Below are 20,962 nucleotides of genomic sequence, written 5' to 3'. Positions count from 1 at the left end.
TAAATAAAACGTCTATCAAACCCTACACAATATCCCTTTAGTAGCCTTCCTTCAAAAACTTATTTTATATCAGTTCTAGGTTTAGTTGAAAAACAAAATTCACGCTGCAAGTGCAAAGGCACACTCAATGGCAGTCTACACTGCGGACAGCACAGGTCACAACAGCTGTGCGGTCTGCCTGAACCACACATCATCGCAGGTTCCACACAAACCGACCCTACCTTAGTGTACCACAACTCATGAACCCTTTACGATAGAATCTTCTGTGTATTATTTTACATGTAGTGCTCCTACCTTTGTACAGCAGAAGTCATAAACCATTTCCGATTGAATATCTATGTATATCATGATTACTATTCTACTTGTTACCAACAGCAACGTAATAAAATGGAGTTGAGCACACGTGCCCGTACACACTTCAACTATATATTTGTGTCTGAGTATTTATTATGTTTGCAAAATGTTGCTCCTGCGCCCTACCATATTATATTGTGATATAAATAGCGTATACAACCATCTTACCTTTATATAGCGCAAAATCAACCCAAAACTATATCAGCAATTTACATGAGCACCGTATTTACAAAACATTTTCAGGCAGGCGTTGATTACGTCATTACTGTACATTAACAGGATGTGGACGCAACTCCGACCTCGAACACTGATTTCCAGCACCAAGTTCAACAGTATACCTGAATGACCACATACTTATATATATTATCTGCTTTTCATGTGCCAAAAACTGCAATTTAAACCTTTAACAGCCCTGTATTACTACAGCTACAACACTCCACTGAATGTACAACAAACATTCATAATTGCAGAAATGCGTCATGTCCACCATCTTTTATGTATGCAACTATGAATGAATATAGAGTCAGAGTGATACCCCGTACCTTCCATGCTGGCCATGTAGTGGAACTTTACAGTTATAATGACACATTTGCGTTTAACCCGTTGGCTGCTTCCGTTTTTTTGCGGCAGTGCGGCCATTTTAAAAAACGGGCGCGGTCGCGTCGGCCATTGGCCGACGGCAGCACCAGCGAGGTAGTGCTGCCGTCGGCCAATGGCCGACGGCAGCAGCCAACGGGTTAAGACCCGGGTGACGTCAGCACTACAAGACGGACACCAGAATCACTTGATTTTTTATATAGCTCACAACGGAACCACGCCCATAGCTCCGGAGTCATCATTCACAGCCTCGCGTAGCACTGGCATACATCAGGCCAGCCCACTCCGCTTACGCTTCCAGGAAAAAACTAAAACGCAACATTGCCCAGATTTCCATTGTACTGATTTCTTAGTTCCATGTCCAGTTGTTAAAACGGCACACACATACACACACACACACTCCCTCATGGCTGGTATACACCCACACCACACCCATCTAGCACATGCGTCACTACACACATGACACTACCAATAAAAAAGACGGGGCGCACGTGCTGTACGCCATTTTAGAGTTGCCTCCATCGCAAACGCTGTGATGGTCCGTCCTAGTGCTTCGAACGCCTCATGTAGGCCTGAACAACTGAGTGGAGTGGTGTGGCTCACTGGTTAGAGGCGGCAGACCCGGAAGCAGAGGTCGGCCCGGGACCAGGGTTCGATTCCCGACGCGGCAGGTTCTTGGGCCATGGTCAGCGGACTCGATAATTCTCGCCTCGGTGCCTACTCCAACCATGGGTCCCACTCAGCAACTCTGGGCAATAGCTTGCTTAATCTCTACTAACGGCGCCATGAGCGCCGGGGATGCTTGTCTTCAGCTTGGAGATGCCCAGGAAGGACCATCTCACAGGGAAAGCCAGGATGGGTTCCCCAGCGGTATACAGCGCCGGGACGCCCCTTTGCTGGGGCAGCTGCGCGCTTTACAAGTATACGACATTTACATTTACATTTACACAAGGGCCTACCACTACATGTGTGGCCTCTTTGGTCACTGAGTTAGTGCTACTGGAAGGACTGAGCGGGTGAGGAACCTGCGATGATGATAGGAGCGCGAGTATGCCGTTACCCATACCGATATCAAGACTCAGCACCATATGTCAGATTTCTTGGTGGCAGAGCGGGACTGCATGATGTAGAAGGTGTCCTGTCCACAAAAAGGTGAGCAATGAGGCCTATGTGCGCATTGGTGGGAGTCGATAGGGTGCAGCAGACTGAATACAAAAAAGCGACGCAGCGATTTAGGCGTACGCAGTCCTATATACCGTATCTTATTGTATGTATATATATTTTTTCCAATAGCAGGAACGTTTTTATAATCGGTCAAACGTCCGGAATATAAACTATACAAATAGTTGTTTTTAAATGCGAGAGGGAAGGTGTGTGAAAGGGCGATGTTATTCAACTCCACATTAAGATAGTAACAAATACCAATCATAACATCTTTCTTTTACTATCTTTTATATGTAGAGCTTCAGGGTGCATTATGTCCCTGCACGTGGTGAAAAACACACTGGTGACAGAAAGGTGAGCTCCGAATATTCTTTTCAGTCACTCTCTCACTTCCTCTCTCCTTTGATAAAGAAATGACACACAAGGTTAACTTCCTTTTTATCTTACAGGTTGCGTTTCACAAATTGGCGTCAGCCCCCCCCAAAACACCTACAAAGCTCTGCGTTCGTGGATTCTGCGATGATGCGTCTGAGAAGGCTGCTTCGACACGCGGTGCTCCCTCTTTGAATCACGCCAATGGCACAAGGTGAGCAAATAAGCTTGTTTCCGAAACGACGACAAGTCATCTGTGAAAGGAGAGAGTGGGTAGTGTGCTGCAGCTTCACTGCATAGGAATGTACAATTACCTCCGACCAGTGAGGATAGGTTAGAACAGTCTGAGGGGCAGATCTACAAGCCCCTTGCGCCACTTTTTTGTCACTTTTAACATGGGAAAAATGGCGCAAGGAGCTTGTAAATCTGCCTCTGACTTCCCTTGAAAAACACTCACCTCCGAACTCTGCGAGTCAATGGGGTGCAACAGTCTAGGTAAGCAATATTGAGAACTAACCGCTACACAGTGGGAGTATATGAGATATACTACTTTTAAAGAAAAACAGAGCACAGACACCTCCTTACAGTGGAACTTGATGAAATACATTATCCTGAGTGTACAAATAAATAAAGCAAAAATATACGTGTGCAGTTGTATGTATTATGCTATTACTAACTCTATATACTATCTTTCTGTTCACTAAACTGGAGGGTGCACTATGAACCAGCACGTGCTTGGACACACAACGGAGGCAAAAGGTGAGCTTTGAGTAATTTCTCCAGTATTAACTGCTCCATCTATAACTTTCTCTCTCTCACAGTTTTAATGTCGTTTTTTCTCTCTTACTCTCTCTCACTCTCACTCTCTCTCACATCGTTTCTCTTTCTCTTTTAAAGTTATGGACGCTACTGTCCACTCTGCTGTGTACAACCAAAGCTGAGTTGTGAACTCTGTTGGTCACAGTGTTTACACAAGGTAAGCAGAGCGGCCTAGATATACAATGCCTCCGATTAAATGGGCTCCAAGGCCCCCCCCCTGCAAAATTAGAAGTGTCGGCTTCAACGACCCCCCTCAAGCCCCGGGAAACACCACCCCGGGGAATTATGTATTGTGGGAGGCATGCTGCGTGGCCCTCCCCCTGGAGCCCTCGAGGGCCCTGGGGACCGCCACGCCCCTGGCCGGCTCCTGCAGTGTCCCGGGGTGCCTATGCCTGGAACACTGCTGTTTGCTATGAGAGGGCTCGTGGCTCCCGCCCTCCCATAGCAAAGTTGGTTTGGATTTTGAAAGAGAGAGCAGGGAAATCTGTTCTCTCATTCAAATTCCAAACTAGATTGCTTTTCCACATGCATGTATTTCCCGAAGGACGCGGGGAGCCGGCGGGACCGTAAGGGCATGTTGGCTCCCCCCACAGTCCCCAACTTTTTTTATAACACCCGGGGGAGGGGGTCCCCGGGGATATTCAAAATTACTGATAGGGGATATTTTTTCATGGTAAAATTAGAAGTCGCGCACCCAGCGCGGCGCTCAGTGCGGCCCCTTGGTGTGCATGCGCTGGATGCATGACTCATAATCTGTAGGGTGCACGACTCCAGTGCCTTTGGTGCCCAACACTACGCATTTGGGAGTCGGCATTGCTTTTCCACATGGGAAGCTACTAACATGCAGCTCCCCATGTGGAAAAGCAATCTGATTTAGATTTTGAAAGAGAGAACAGATTTGCTTGCGATGGGAGGGCGGGATGGACACCCCGGGACACTGCAGGAGCCGACCTTCCCACAATACATAATGCCCCGGGGAGTGGTGGTCCCCGGGGCATTAGAGACCTTGCAGCCCCCCAAACCATTTTTTTGTAGCCCCGGGGGGTGACGTTGCCCTCGAGTGCTCCAGGAGGGGGGACACGCAGTCCTCCTCCCACAATACATAAAGCCCCGGTGGTTGGTGGTTCCCGCGGATTTGGGGACCTTGGACCTCTCCCCCCACCATTTTTTTTGTAGCGCCGGGGGGTGACGATCCCCAGGGCTGGGGTGCCCCTCTGGGTCCCCCATAAAATTTAATTATTTTGCCCCAGGTATTTAGCCCCCCCGGGATCAAATTATAAGAAAAGCTCAGTTTTATTTAATTTATGAGTCCGCGCACCCTACACGCACCTGCCGGGTCTTTTTAAAAAACATTTTTTAAACAATTTGTGGGCCCTGGGGGTCTTTCTGGGACCCCCTAAGCAGTTCTAGAGGGTAAAAGTATTTCTACCCCGCCCCCTTTCTACGTTTTGCACACATATTCCACTGGCTTCTTCAGCCTCGTTTCTACCGAGGTACAAAATGGCTGCCAACAGTTCCTGGTTTCGAATGTTGACAACCACTTGACAGCCAATTAGCATTTAGCGCGTGAGCGGAAGGGTGCGCTTATAGTGCGCTAATGGTGCGCTCAGGATGTGCGAACCCACCGCGGCCATAGATATATAAATGCTTTTAACTGTAATTTTCTCAGTAACTACTGAACAGATTGACACCGTTTAAGCAAAAGGCACAAGTCTGAACTGAGGACTACCTCTTCGCCAAATTTGGCGTAATTCCGGTCAGCAGTTTGGGCTGTAGCTGTGGCTAAAGGTCCTAAGGGAAATTGCATGGGGAAAAAGCGTTTTGGGACCCCCCCTTTTTTCTCGGCCCGCTTGACGAATCACAGCGAAACTTTCAGGATAGGAGCGGACCAGAGCAGACCGTAAGTTTTGAAAATGTTGCGAAGATTCATCAACCGGCGCCAAAGTTATTCCAAATAGAATGTTGCGGAATTCCAATGGAAAATAGGTCCTAACTATAACTACCTCCTGGCGACCGCCAGTAGGTCATATATTTATATACATATAAATATATATATATATATATATATATATATATATATATATATATATATATATATATATATATATATATATATATATATATATATATATATATATATATATATATATATGTTGCCGCTCTCCACACACCAGTGCGCGGCACTCTCAGGCGGGTGCTGACAAGCGAGGGTGCACTCGCTAATCAATAGCCGCTCCCAACTCCAAAGTAGAAACTTTGAACTTGACTCAACCCTACTCTGATTGAGAGGCAGAAGGCATATATGTTGGGAACCCTTTTTTATTTTTTAATACACTGTAATAGACTGCTGGCTTTAACAAACTGTGTCTGAGTAAAGTTTTATAGAGTATCCCATCTGCATAGTCAAGGGAGGCGCTGCGAGGTATTATTGTGACCACACAAGAAAGGTGTGATGAAGCATCCGTACTAAGACTGAGCCTATTTGTATTGTATTGTACTGTAATTGCATTTATATAGCGCTTACTGACCCTGACGAGGTGACAGAGCACTTTTCAGCGAGTGGCACATGAACCCAAAAAGGATTAGTGGATCAGTATAGTGAAATTGTGTAATAAGAAAGAGCGCAACACATGCCCTGGCAATCGGACTGTAATAATGTGACACCACTATAGTTACAGGTGTAGTGCCCAGTGAAAGAAACAGTGAGTATCTGTCATGGGTTTCCTGAACAGGGTGGGTTGGAGGTGTGGTGAGCCATGATGATGCAGAAGAATCAATTCAGTGGTGTAGCACCGATTTTCCCTAGACGTTTCCCTAGCAGCACACCAGGAGCTACACAGAGGGTGAAATAGTTCTAGATTGTTACATATTATTATTCTAAGAAAGTAGGCTGGGAGAAACTGCAGATAGGAGCGGCACGTGCTCTGGAATACTGCAATAAGGGTCAAAGACTGTAAGAGGTGAAGAGGTGAAGAGGCCTGGACATTTGAAGTGACGCCCCTGAAACAGTTATTTTCGTTTATAGCACTGCCTGAATCTATAAAACGCCCATTACTTAGCCCTGAAACAAGTCATCAATACAGTTTCTGAGACGAGCGTCAGTGCCACCGGAGAAATACGCACCACCTGTCAACCACCAAGGACAAATATTCTTAAATTGACACAATGGAGGCTGACCGAGCCGGGGCTGTAACCACAATCTTTCACGTTGTTTAGTTCCTCCATTTAGTAAAACAGAAATAAAACTTGTTTCCCAACTCTTCTGAAGTCCTCCTTTTATTTTCCAAATCTAGCAACACGGTGACATATTAACGTCTTTTCATTGGTTTTTGAATGTCACGTCACCAGTTAGTGGGGGCTTGACAACAGCTTTGCCGAAAACGTAAGTTTAGCAAAAACACTTACGCGGACACAGCTCTCCTTTTCTTTCGACTCGACTGTGGTGGTGGCTGGGACCCTACCCTAGGGGCTCTGTGGTGCAAACCGCCCAGCAGCAGCACTGCCCCCGACCCCGAGACTGTCTCCTCTCTCAGTCTAATCGCGTGGAGGTGGCGCACGTCAGAGAAGCACAGCGCAGGGGCTGGTCCAGGGCCGTCATTGGTAGTGCTATAAGATTGACGGCCCAGGGGACCCACAAACTACTAGGTATGCCGCCACTGCGCATCGCACCATCATCACTAAGCTAGGTGGTGCGTGCGTGGCCGTGGCGTGCGTGCACACTGCAGTCTTTGGTGCTTGTAAGAAGCTGCGCTTGCACAGCATTGGTGTCACCCCATGACAGTGGTGTCACCCGGTGCGGTCCGCACCCCCCGAACCCCTCTAGTGACGCAGCTGTAACACAGCTCTGCTCGAAGGTGAGGGCGAGTGTGTCTTCTGTGTCTATTTAAACGTATCCTCTCAGTGTTGCACGCACAAATGCAAAGCACATCTCATGAGTTTATTTCAGGCACTTTGTGAAGAGCCCTGAACTGTGAGGGGGAGACCATGGGGGGGTGGAGAAGGCGAAGAGGAAAGGGTTAAAAGAGCAGCAGACGGTAGAGTGGGGGTGCAGGCGGAGGTGGAGGGATGGTGCAGACAGAGAGGGAGATGGTGCAGGCAGAGGGTGAGATGGTGCAGGCGGAGGGGAGAGATGGTGCAGGCAGAGGGTGGGATGGTGCAGGCAGAGGAGCGATGGTGCAGGCAGAGGGTGAGATGGTGCAGGCGGAGGGGAGATGGTGCAGGCAGAGGGAGAGATGGTGCAGGCAGAGGGTGAGTTGGTGCAGGCAGAGGGTTGTGTGTATTTTAAAAATCTTTTTTTCTTTAGATCCTTGAATGTCGTTTTTGATATTTAACACAGGCCAATTAGGTGCTGTATGTTTATTTTGAATTTTTCAATATTATTGTGTTTATTGTGACACATGGAGTGGGAACATCATTTCTCCTTTCTATGGTCCTGACGAAATGCATTAGGGAAAGACATGAATCTAGTTGACCAATAAGGTAAACAATAAGTATTCATGCCTTGGGTTTTCCCTACACTTACCCCAGATTTTAGCATACCATTTTGGGGGTAGGAAATTAAAAAACTATTTGACCCACTAATTTGCTATTTTTAAACCTTTTTCTTCACTTTTGAAAAACCCACTCCCTTCTGATTTAACATAGGTGGTAAGTGTATAAGGACACCCCTGTATTTTACAACTAAGTGTTCCCTAGTATCCATTGATAGTAGCATGCCACTGTCCGTGAAGGGCAGTGATGGGCCCAATGATGAAGCATGCCACCAAGGGGAAACCCGGGTGGGTGAGGGTTTTATGAAAAAAAAACAATGGCCATGTAGCCGTATCTGTCGGAAGCACCGACAGCCCATGGCAAAGCCTGTACTGAATCGTGTCCTTCAACGTCATCCGACACCAACAAGAGGCGCCACCAATTGCTGGGAGCTCAGTGGTGGCACAAAGACCAATGAGGAGTGGATCCGGGCATGGGGTGGCCCCTACAACAAAATAAAGAAGTCATGGACCAGCTATTCTTACAAAGACGGTGCCCTGGGGTCGTCGCCACTTGTGAAAAGGAGAGGAACGAGGGGCCTGAGCCGGGTGGGCGCCCGCATGAGGGCCTCCCCCCTAATCCTGCTGCCGGACAGAGGGAAGCTGGTTTCCCCCACTAAATTGGCCTGTGACTCTAGAGCTGCCGGTCCTCTCCACTGTCTCTGCCCCAGAGAGGGAGGGAGCTACGGAACGCCTGAACGGATGCACAGGTGAGAGGGGCAGTGCGACCGTGGGTGAGTCCAGTGGTGGTGGCTTCCTGGCATCCCTGCAGTGGTGCTGCGAACGAGGGGGACTGTGCCACAGGGGAAACCAGGGGACCTCTACATCCCCCCAGAAAAGGGGGTCAGGTGCTGACGGAGGTGTGGAGGCCAGACGCGCGACTCCACTGGGGCCGGTGTGAGGAGTCCTACTGTCAGGCCTAGTGAGGAGAGGGGAGCTGGGAAGCTACAGAAGGCCACCAGCCCTGGGGAACGATCAGGGACCTGAGAACAGCCTTGTGACATTTTCGCCCCCTCACAAGTTGCTGATGCAGTGGCAGGACGGAGTTGATATCTCCTTGACTGAGGTCTTTGCTTAATACACCTGAGAAGCCACACAGAACTGCTGTAAGGAGGCGTGACATCGTTCTCAGGCCGATACCCTCCTCCCCCCGCCCACCACCCCCCTCCTTCTGAAGCAACCAAGCAAGACGGTGCGGAGCCTGAGAGGGTGCTGGGGGGGGGAGTGTATTGCAACTCCTGATGCACACGGCCCAGTGCATCAGGAGGTGCAATACACCCGGAGGTAAACATCGAATGGCGAAAGCCCCCTACCCATCCTGAGGCAGTTACAAGATAACCGCAGGGGTCCCCGTTTATGTGGTCCCACCCCAGTGAAACAGTGGATATATGTGTGATGGAGTGGGGAGAGCGCACCCAGAAAGCACCCTTTCGGCTGCCCGAGTGACCCTCAAGTAATAGACAGTCAAGTGGAGACAGGCCCTCGAGGGGCACGAGGGCCTGGTCCACTGACCCCATGTGGAGGCATTCATTTTCACAATGGCCAGGGACAAAGACCACAGACCGTCGAAACCGGGGAAGATGGACAAATGTGCAAAAGTGGTGCCCCCACCATCTGAGGCAGAGGGGGAAGCATCAGCCTACCTGACAACGCGGCCCTCCTACAGGCGATACAGGGAGGCCCTAGAGGGAAAAATGGCGGAAATACGCACTGAGGTTACCGTGTTGCGCCAAGACATACGCAATGTCTCTGAGAGAGTTACCCAGGTTGAAAATCATATATCCGACGTAGAAGACTTTCCCACACTCTGGGTAGAGAAGTCACTGGTCTTAATGCCTCCCTGAGGGCCATATGTATCAAGCAAATTCACATTCGCAAAGGCCAAATTTCGCAGATTTTCGGCCTTTGCAAGCGAATTTGCTAAATGGAATGTATTAAGAAAAATTTGGTGCAAAATAAGGAATCGCAAAATTTGCGATTCCTTTTTTGCAATTGCATTTGAGGAATCGCAATTTTTCACCAACTTCAAGTTGGTGGTAATTTGCAAATGTCTTGAAAAATGCACATTTTTGCATTTTTCAAAGTGCCATGTGACGCATATACATGCCCTTAGGGCATGTATGTGCACCATATGTGCACCAATACTTATTTAAGGGGTGCAACAGGGTGTCCTTCGGACACCCCTGCACCCTTGAAATTATTCTCAATTTGCGATTAGCAAATTGAGAATCACAATTTGAGAATAAATTCCCATTCCTTCCTATAGGCCAGGAGGCCCATAGAAATGAATGGGGAAGTATTCTTTAATTGGGAATTCGCAATTTGCGAATTCGCAGTTAAGGAATATCAAGAAATCGCTAAAAAATTTCGATTTTCTTGATACATACCAATTAGCGATTCTGAAATAGCGATTTCTTAAAAATCACTATTACAGAATCGCTAATTGGTATCTTGATACATATGGCCCTGAAAGAGGTAACTTGGAGGGTGGATGACGCAAACAAACAGGACACGCAGAAACAACCTACGCTTCATAACAATCCCGGAAGGAACAGAGGGAGCAGACTAAGAACTTTTCCTGACCGCATGGCTTAGAGATTCCCTCCTGGCTGTGCAGTTTTCGCCCTGCTTCATAACTGAATGAGCGCACAGGATGCCCAGCTTCAGGACGCTGCCTGGGGCGCCCCCACAGCCTTTGATTGCTCTGTTTTTTAACTTACAAGACTGCGACCTAATATTCTGGGAGCTGAGATGAACAGGGGAAATTAGGCATGCCAATGCCAAGATAATGGTGTTCCCTGACTACTCCTGAGAGGAGCAAAAGCAACAGAGAACTTTCAACTCTGTCAAGGTGAAACTGAGAACTCTCCATATCCAATATATGCAACTTTTCCCGGCGAAGCTCAAGGTCATCTTCCAGGGCAACTCTTTTCCTCGAAATGCAGGAGGGGGCATAGACCTGGATCGAAAAGCGCCCGCCTCAGAGACATCGGTTGGATTCAACAGGGACTTCCCACCCTGGTACTCCTAAGAGCATGGGTCCCAGACAATGGGAAGAGAAAAGGGTACGTGTGTAGTGGGAAGAGAGTGGGGAGGGGGGATCTGTTGGGAGACCGGGGATATAAAGATGTAGGTGGGGGAGTTATTTTCTTACCAGAAGTTAGACGGGGGATACTGGGATCATAGGCAGGGACATTAGCAGCCAGAGTTAGCACAGGAGGACACACTCGAGCCATCGCAGAGGACTTAGAATCACATGGTGGGTGAGGGGGGCTACTCTGTACTGATGTGGAACGTCAATGGACTAGGAAACAAAATCAAGAGGGGGCTAGTTACCAGATATTTCAGGAGACTAAAAACCTCATACAATCCTCCTGCTTGAAACACACCTGATAGGTATAAACTGCGCCTTTCTGTGGAAGGGTGCATACAGCACACTTGCACATGCTGGATTCTCCTCTGGATTCAGGCGAGTTGCCATATCAATAAAACATTTTTTTTAAATGCACTAATAAAACCCGGATAGATCCCAATGGCACATTTGTTGAGGTACGGTGGATGTGAGGCCGGAAAAACTCACCCTGATTAGAGTCTAAGCACCCTGACGGTTGCAAAAACAGTTGCTGGCTAATGTTGCTGCGGGACTCCTGGAGTGCGGACCCTCAAAGCACATTGTGGGAGGCAACTTTAATGACGGGAATATGGAAAGCATGCAGGGTACAACATAAATTGGAACAAATCAAGCTTCTACTCAGTGGGTGGTACCCTGGATACTCAAGAGCTTCCGGGGCAACTACGTGTGGTCAGAGAAGGGTTCCGCCATCTAGGTCTTCATATAAACATCAATGACACTGCGTGCCATAACCATAATATCAGGGGGGTTCTAGCAGAATTCAAGGAAGACATGTAAAGGTGGAGGAGACTTCCCCTGATACTATTGAGCAGAGCCGCCATGTACAAGATGTTTACACTCCCGCAACTTCTCTACATATTACAAAACTGTCAACACCCGCCTCGCAGGATCCGGCTGATGAATATATGGGTTACACCTCCAGCTGTTACAAACACCCCGAAAGTAAAACACAGGGTGTCCGAACCAGCAGGTGAGGGATAAATGAAGAATAGAGGACCGGGGAAGGGAAAGGGTCAGCAGGGACAAGGGTTCTGAAATGACAAAACACAAAATAGGGATAAATACTAGGCAGCATACAACCCTACTCTCATTATATCTCACTGGAGCTCCTGTACCTTTAAAGGCTGTAATAAATCTTCCAGCGCTATTAAGGGAGTCCCAGTTCACACTCCTGTAAATGAATGCACAGGTTATAACATATCCAGTTATTAACATACAACGCATATGAATCTTTAGCGAGTGTGCACACACCATATTATGTAGAGCAGAACTTATAAATGACCCTTTGTTTATTCTGCTTCCCCAGAAATAGCAGAACCTATCGAGTTTGAGATGAAGCTCTCTTAGCACTCCACAGGAATTACCAATGCTGTCATTAAAGTGTATATATCAGTTCCCATAAACGAAAGGAAGGCAATACATGTTGATTTCACCTCTTCTCTCCTTTGATAGCTATCTATGGAGAAACCAGTAAAGACGGCAGCATGGCGTTGAGACCACCCCCTATGCTCCGCTTGTTCAATAACCTTTTGAAACCACCACCAGATATCTGGCAGCGGGAAGTTGCGACCACCTCGCCGCTCCAAGAAAACACCAACACAAACGGCAGCGTGTGGAACACCACTACGCTCCGCTGTGAATCCTCGCACAGTCCAAAACAAACTCCACAGAGAACCAAAGCCTTCAAAAGGCCACACGCAGCAACCGCCTCAGCGCTCCTTCCACCTCAAACAAGTCAGGCGGTATCCCACTCGTATCGGAAAAATACGAGTACACTAATGATAGCACACAGTACAAGATCTGGGGAAATCCGCGAGCAACGGCTCCCAGCGCGAAGTCCCCAGCAGACTCTTACTTTCTTTTCAGCTCCGCTACGTAATTCTTCTCCGTGACAGGAGCAGCCGCTCCTGCCACCACCCGAAGGCTGGAAAACAAATCACCAACACAAAGGACGGACTCAAAATTACACGCACCATAGTCTGGGCATGTCCCGCAATATACTTCCTGAAGCAAAGGCTCCTGGAAGTTGTAGTTTTCTGCAATCTAGGCAGGCGCAGTAAGGAAAAACCTCACAGTATGCCCCCCCTCCTAGCGCCTCCTAGGCCCAGGCTTCGCGGGGTATTTCAGGTGAAACGCCCTTACCGCAGCCGGGCCATGCACATTCAAGGAAGGTTCCCATGAGTCATCTTCAGCAGTGTACCCCTTCCAGGCCACCAGATACCACAAAGCGCCACTGCGACGTTTGGAGTCTTTAATGCAGCGTACCTCATACTCTAGTCCACCGTCACACAACACTGGTGGTGGAGCCCTGCGTTTAGCAGACAAAGCAGGTTTCAACAAGCTGCAATGAAAAACTGGATGTATGCGAAGTGATGCTGGCAACTTCAGTTTATAGGCCACAGGATTTATTTGCTTCAATATAACATATGGACCAATGTACCGGGGGTGAAACACAGAACGTAGTTTGAATCTTATATTCCTAGTGGATAACGTGGAGAAGTGTGGCTCAGGGGTTAGAGACGGCAGACCTGGAAGCTGAGATCGGCCCTGGACCAGGGTTCAATTCCCCGCCTCGGCGGGTCTTGGGCTAAAAAAATTCCACGGACTCGATAATTCTCGCTCCGGTGCCTTCTCGACTCATGGGTTCACACTCTGCGACTCTGGGCAATAGCTTGCTTAATCTCCACAACGGCCCCTCGCGGTGGGATGCCTGGCTTTCACCTTGTGGATACCCTGCCGGGGTTATCTCACAGGGGAATACCAGGACGGTTTCCCTAAGCAAGCGCCGGGAAACCCACTGCGGGTACATTTACATTTACATTTACATAGCCACACTTTGTCTCCTACTCGATACACTGGGCAATCACCCCTATGCTTGTCAGCCCACCTCTTGTACACCTCTTTGGCTCGAATCAGATGCTTAGTAACCTTCCTTTGAACAGTATGCAGATGACGTACTTGACTCATCACTGAAGGCTGATTACCCACCTCACCTGGGATGGAGATAGGCAACACTCTAGCATCGAACCCATAGTTGGCAAAAAACGGGGACACCCCCAAGGAACTGTGCCAAGCATTGTTGTAGGCCAACTCAGCAAGCCAAAGAAGAGATACCCAACTGTCCTGTGCTTCTCCTGCATAACACCTGAGATACTTTTTCAGAGTTTGGTTCAAACGTTCCGTTTGACCATCAGTCTGTGGATGGAAACTGGTTGACAAGGTGGATTTGATATGTAGTGCCACACACCAGGATTTCCAAAAGCTAGCTATAAACTGAGGACCCCTATCAGAAATAATGATCTCCGGAATCCCATGATAGCGGAAAACATTGGTTAGGAGCAGTTGTGCAGTCTGGCCAGCAGTGGGAAGATTCCGACAAGGTATAAAATGTCCCATTTTTGTGAGGCTATCCACCACTACCAGCACCGCTGTATGTCCATGATCAGCTGGTAGCCCAGTTATAAAGTCCATGCTGATACTTTGCCAGGGTTTGTTAGGAGTAGGCATAGGGATCAGTTTACCTTTACTCTGACCCGGTTGGTTCTTCACTTGTTCACAAACGTCACATTTTCCCACCCACAACCTTACATCACCTGCCAAGGTCTTCCACCAAAACTGTCTTTGTAGAAGGAGTATCGTCTTTTTTACACCTTGATGCCCAGATAGCGGTGACGAATGGCACCAGTTGAATGCCTTTTTTCGACTTCCCACCGAAGGTAAGAACAGTTTCTTAGATACAAAAGGTAACCCTTGTTTGATGGAACGATCCGCCTCTTTCCTGCTCCACAAATCCCATGCATTGGGAGACCTCTGACCCCTGATGTCGCGGAGAAAAGTATCAGCATTTATAGCACATATCACCTTGCTTGGTTCTACTATAGCTTCCAGAGAAGGGCCAGTGGTTGCTGCTTCGGAGTTATCTAGACGCGACAAAGTGTCCGCCTTGCGATTCTCACAGCCTGGACGGAATGTAATGATGAAATTGTACTCTGCAAAAAACAACATCCACCTCATTTGCCTGGGAGATAAATGTCTAGCAGTTCTCATATACTGTAAATTGCGGTGATCAGAATATATCGTTACCGGATACACAGTCCCCCACAAATGTTATCTCCACTCTTGGAATGCCTTTTTTATGGCCAGTAGCTCTTTCTCGGCTATGGTATAATTCCTTTCAGCTTGGCTCAATTTTTTAGAAAGGTATGCCACAGGATGCAACTGGCCAGTCTGGGAATCCCTTTGCGATAGAATGGCCCGACCGCTTCATCAGAGGCATCTGCCTCCACAATGAATGGTAAATCAGGATGAGGATGTGCTAAGATAGGGGCGGAGATGAATGCTTCCTTAAGAACACAGAAGGCAGCATCGGTCTCAGGTGTCCACAGAAAACCCACCCCTTTTCTTAGCAGTCGTGAAAGGGGAGCAGCGATTTGAGAGAAACCCATAATGAATCTCCTATAGTAATTCGCAAATCCCAGAAAACACTGGACATCTCTCACATTCTTGGGCACTGGCCAAGACTGTACTGCTTGGACCTTTCTTTCAGCCATTTGTAATCCTTCAGGGCAGAGCATTACTCCCAGAAATTCCACAGTATCTACTCCGAACTCACATTTATTGAGTTTACAATATAAACTATTGTCTCTCAATCGCTGCAGAACTTGTATAACATGTTCTTGATGTGCCTCCACCTGGTCAGAAAAAATCAGTATATCGTCGATATACACCACTACACTAGTATCCACCAGATCCCTTAAAACGTCATTCAGAAAGAATTGAAACGCAGCCGGGGCGTTGCACAAACCAAAAGGCATGACTTTGTATTCAAACAACCCATATCTTGTTTTGAATGCCGTTTTCCACTCATCCCCCTCTCTCACACGCACCAAGTGGTACGCCCCCCGCAGGTCCAGTTTGGTGTAAATCTGGGCGTTCCAAACTTGATTCAGCAGCACTGAGATGAGGGGGAGAGGGTACCTGTTGCGGACGGTGTTCTTATTCAGCATCCTATAATCCACACAAGCCCTCAATTCACCACTAGATTTAGCTATGAAAAACATTGGCGAGGCAGCTGGAGACTTTGAAGGCCGAATAAAACCGATTGCCTGATAATGGTCTAGATATTCCTTTAAATGTTCGGTTTCTGGCACTGATAAAGCATATACCCTACATGTAGGTACCAGTGCTCCTTCCACCAAATCGATACAACAATCATAAGGCCTGTGAGGGGGTAACACATTCGCTAGTTGTTCATCAAAAACATCCTCATATATTTGATACTCAATCAGTAATTTCACTTCCTTTTCAGCAGCCGTAGCGACTAGCAATGGGAAGGATAACACTGCTGCCTGGGTGACTGAGTGTGTGTTCATATGTGCTTTACAATCCTCCGACTGAAACCTTATCTTTTTCTCCTTCCAGTCTATGGCGGGGTTATGATATGCCAACCAAGGCATGCCCAAAATGACCTCATATTGAGGCGCCTCTATGATGTTTAGTCTTAGATTATCTCTATGTTCACCCTCTTGTACCTCAATCGTTAACAATACCTCTTCTGTCTGTTCGGTTATTAAGCCTGACTTTAATGGTTTACCATCTACTGCCCATACTTCTTCAGGATGTTGACGATGAATGCGTTTCAAAGACAGTAATTACACCAATCCGCTATCGATAAAGTTGCCGGTGGCTCCGGAATCTATCATTACCAACACCTGGTGGACTACATGATAACTCTCTAGACACATGGACACTACAATATGTGCGACAGACTCTTGAATTACTTCACACACCAGCGAAGGAAGTTTCAAAGAGGTTTTATCAATACCATCCTCACTGTTTACACTAGGAGAACCTGTGTTAGATACAGCCAATCTTTTTCTTGACTCATCCTCCTGTAGTTTTAGGTTTGGAAGGACATTCCCGAACGTAATGTCCTTTTTTTCCACAATACATACACAAGCCCTGTGTTCTCCGAATTTCTCTTTCCTCTCTGGTCAAGGGTGCCCTTACTGCACCTATCTCCATAGGTTCGTGACCTTCAGCAGACACCGCTGATCCCTTCCTAGCTGAAAAATCAGTCCTGTAAAATCCTCTATCCCACTTTTTCCTATTCCCACTACGCTCTGACATGCGCCCATCCAATCTCAGGGAAAGGCTGATCATTCCTGCACAAGTAGTGGGTTGGGGATCTATCTGTGCTATAATATCCTTTAGACCTTCTCTGAGTCCTTGATAGAATATAGACATTTGCTTTTCTTCGGGCCAAGAGGATTCCGCCACCAACCTATTAAAGGTGGTTAGATAGGTGACCAATTCATTCCTTCCTTGTCTCAATTCCAATAATTCCTTATCGGCACTGAAAGTCGTGGCACGTCTATCAAAGACCCTCTCAAATTCTGTTCTGAAAGCCCCCCAATCTGACAATATGGGATCATCCTTACGTACCAACGGTACCGCCCAATTAGCAGCGTCCCCCACCATGTATGAAATGGCAAATGCCACTCTAGAGTGGTGATTGGGAAACAAAGCCGGCTTACACGAAAAGTGCAACATAATTTGGGTAAGAAATACTTGCGTTTTAGAAGGATCTCCGGAATACCTTTCCGGGCTAGCCAGAGGAATAGGGGGAGGTACAGTAACCTGGATTCGGGGGTTCTGCGCTGATGCATCAAATGGGTTTCCAGCCAATCTGTCTACCCTGTCTCTTAAAGCTGTTGCCTCAACCCTAGACGCTATTAGTTCCTGCTGTACCAGTACCAGGGCCTGCAACACTTCCTCCAGGGTAGCCATTATTCAAAAACCGGACCAGGCAAGGCGTTTAACTTGGGCGTGTAATTCTGTCAACACCCGCCTCGCAGGATCCGGCTGATGAATATATGGGTTCCACCTCCAGCTGTTACCAACACCCCGAAAGTAAAACACAGGGTGTCCGAACCAGCAGGTGAGGGATAAATGAAGAATAGAGGACCGGGGAAGGGAAAGGGTCAGCAGGGACAAGGGTTCTGAAATGACAAAACACAAAATAGGGATAAATACTAGGCAGCATACAACCCTACTCTCATTATATCTCACTGGAGCTCCTGTACCTTTAAAGGCTGTAATAAATCTTCCAGCGCTATTAAGGGAGTCCCAGTTCACACTCCTGTAAATGAATGCACAGGTTATAACATATCCAGTTATTAACATACAACGCATATGAATCTTTAGCGAGTGTGCACACACCATATTATGTAGAGCAGAACTTATAAATGACCCTTTGTTTATTCTGCTTCCCCAGAAATAGCAGAACCTATCGAGTTTGAGATGAAGCTCTCTTAGCACTCCACAGGAATTACCAATGCTGTCATTAAAGTGTATATATCAGTTCCCATAAACGAAAGGAAGGCAATACATGTTGATTTCACCTCTTCTCTCCTTTGATAGCTATCTATGGAGAAACCAGTAAAGACGGCAGCATGGTGTTGAGACCACCCCCTATGCTCCGCTTGTTCAATAACCTTTTGAAACCACCACCAGATATCTGGCAGCGGGAAGTTGCGACCACCTCGCCGCTCCAGAAGAAAACACCAACACAAACGGCAGAGTGTGGAACACCACTACGCTCCGCTGTGATTCCTCGCACAGTCCAAAACAAACTCCACAGAGAACCAAAGCCTTCATTACAGATGCTTCAGCACAATCAATATAATGGTGAAATCGCTTTACCGGACATACGATCATACTACAGGTCTGCACACCAAGTCGTAATTACTGAATGGGGACATATCCCAGGAGATCACCCCACTTATGCCCTGGAGAGGCTCCAATTCCAAAACCACACACATCTCCACTACATCTATGGGGGTAAGGGAGTCCGACAGCTACTGACAGCAACCCAGAGGACTATAGAGGCTTGAAAGGGGGCACAATGACAAACTCAATGAGATAAGAGACTCACAAGAGAGACTCTACTGTGGGAGGGGACGAGACTGCCAGAGGTGGGTAGGCGCCAGGGCTTTGGACCCTGGGACATGGGTGGGATATCTAGGCTGGGTGACATCTTGGAAGAGGGCGCCCTGATTTCTTTCGACACACTTCAATCTGGATATCAGTTGAACACCACCCAAAGATATAAATATCTGGAAATGAAACACGCATGGCGGGCAGAAGAAGATAGACACCTCTGATGTCCACGAGTTTGCGCCTGTAGGAGGCTGGCTTAGTAATGGTGCACACTTATGTAAGTGTAGCACCCCACACTAATCCAGATTACCATTATGGTGATTTTAGTGGTCTTAGACAACCTTAGAAATCTTGTGGTAGCTGTGGAGAGCAGTCTTTAGGCTTAGTCCAGAAGGAGTGTAAAACAGCTTGTTTTACCAGTACTTAATCTTATGGTGTAGGTTAAGTATTAGAAACACTCACTAACACGTTGCAATATCTCCTACCCAGAGATAACCACAATACTTTGATAATAGAACACGTAAGTAGCACAAATACACAGTGGTCTCCAGGGGGAGACCAATCCATATACTAAAATAGTGGAATGCGAACCATGACCTATGTCGAGACTGGACCCAGAAGACCTAGAAGAGTCGAGAATCCAAGAAACCACCTACGGTAAGTACCCACCCACAGAGGCCGTGTGCAGAGTCGTAACACGACCACGGACTCAATACAAGTCAATGAGTAAGTTGCGAATGCAGTTTTAAAAAAGAAGGACCTGTCCCAGTGGACCCTGAAGAAACCCTGTGGAAGATAGAAGGTTGGAGAGTCACCCCACCCGTGGATACTCCAGGAACCAGGATACCTACACCATGTGTGAGGTGATGTCGGAAACCACCGTAGACCATAATGGAGGACTTAAGTGAAAATGCTGCTGGCAAAGAAGGTGAAAAGGTCCGGTGGAACATAAAGGTGGATTCAAGATGAGAGGTACCTGCAAGCAGAGGGGGCAGAGTCTATGCCACTCAGGAGTGACCAGGAGGCACGGAAGAGGAATGCCTACTGATATCAGAGATGCAGGAGAGTTGATGGTGCCCTTGAAGTTGCAGCTGTGCGGACCAGGTGATGCCGTGGAAGAACAGGAGCCGATTACGAGCTGTCCCATGTCGGCTGTCAAGAGCAAGGGGGTCGCTGTCCGGCAGGAGCACCACTAAGCCTTAGCAATGGCAACCAACGTAGTATGCGAAAAGAGTGGGATGTCAGGACCAGCAAGGTCCAAGTGACTCACCACGAGCAGGTAAGTCAGAGCAGGCCCTGAGCAAGCAGAGGAGCCCTCTGGAGTCAAAGAAGACCCTCATGAGGACCCATGGGCTGAAGGCACCAGAGTCGCAAGAGGACCTCGAGCAGCTCACCAAAGGATGCAGTGCAGAGGATGCGGTGCAGGCAAAGATCTTGGCTGCAGCAGATGCTTGAGGCTGGAGCTTTTTGGAACCCGAACATCTCTGGTGAAGAGAGTCAACAAGCCTTGGCAAATCAAAGATCCCAAGTGGAGTATTACTATGCTCTGGGGTGCATTAGGGTCATTGGGGAGGGGAGGGGAGGGTCGCAAGACCTGCCGTGAGCGCCACCGAGTCCCACAATTTGGGTGTACAGCGCCTGAAATGCAAGGAGTATAGGCCCCAAGCCATACATTTACAGGGTAACCAGACTTCTTTCTATATGTTGGAACCTGCGACTGCTTGATCCATAAAAAGGATCAATGTTTTTCATAGAGTGGGCGGTTTCACTCTACCAGAAATCTGAGTTGAGCAGCTTGGTATTAGCGGAGTATTAAAGGAACTGCGAGTCCTCCATTGCACTTCAAGCAGAAAAGCACTTGCTGATGCAGGCGAGGTTTTCTGCCGTCCCATAGGAATCTGTTAATGTCCCACTGAAGGGAACAAAGGGCCATGAGTGGTGGTGTCAGTGCCAAGAACAGATAAAGTATAGGTAGCAGAATGGTTATTTTAACCGTTGCTATTCTACCCATCGAAAGAGAGGCGACAACAACTCCAAGTGGATAGATGCTTGT

This window comes from Lissotriton vulgaris, chromosome 2_1 (genome assembly GCF_964263255.1).
Source record: "Lissotriton vulgaris chromosome 2_1, aLisVul1.2, whole genome shotgun sequence".
In the NCBI taxonomy this organism is placed as follows: Eukaryota; Metazoa; Chordata; class Amphibia; order Caudata; family Salamandridae; genus Lissotriton; species Lissotriton vulgaris.
This window is presented reverse-complemented; position numbering follows the sequence as displayed.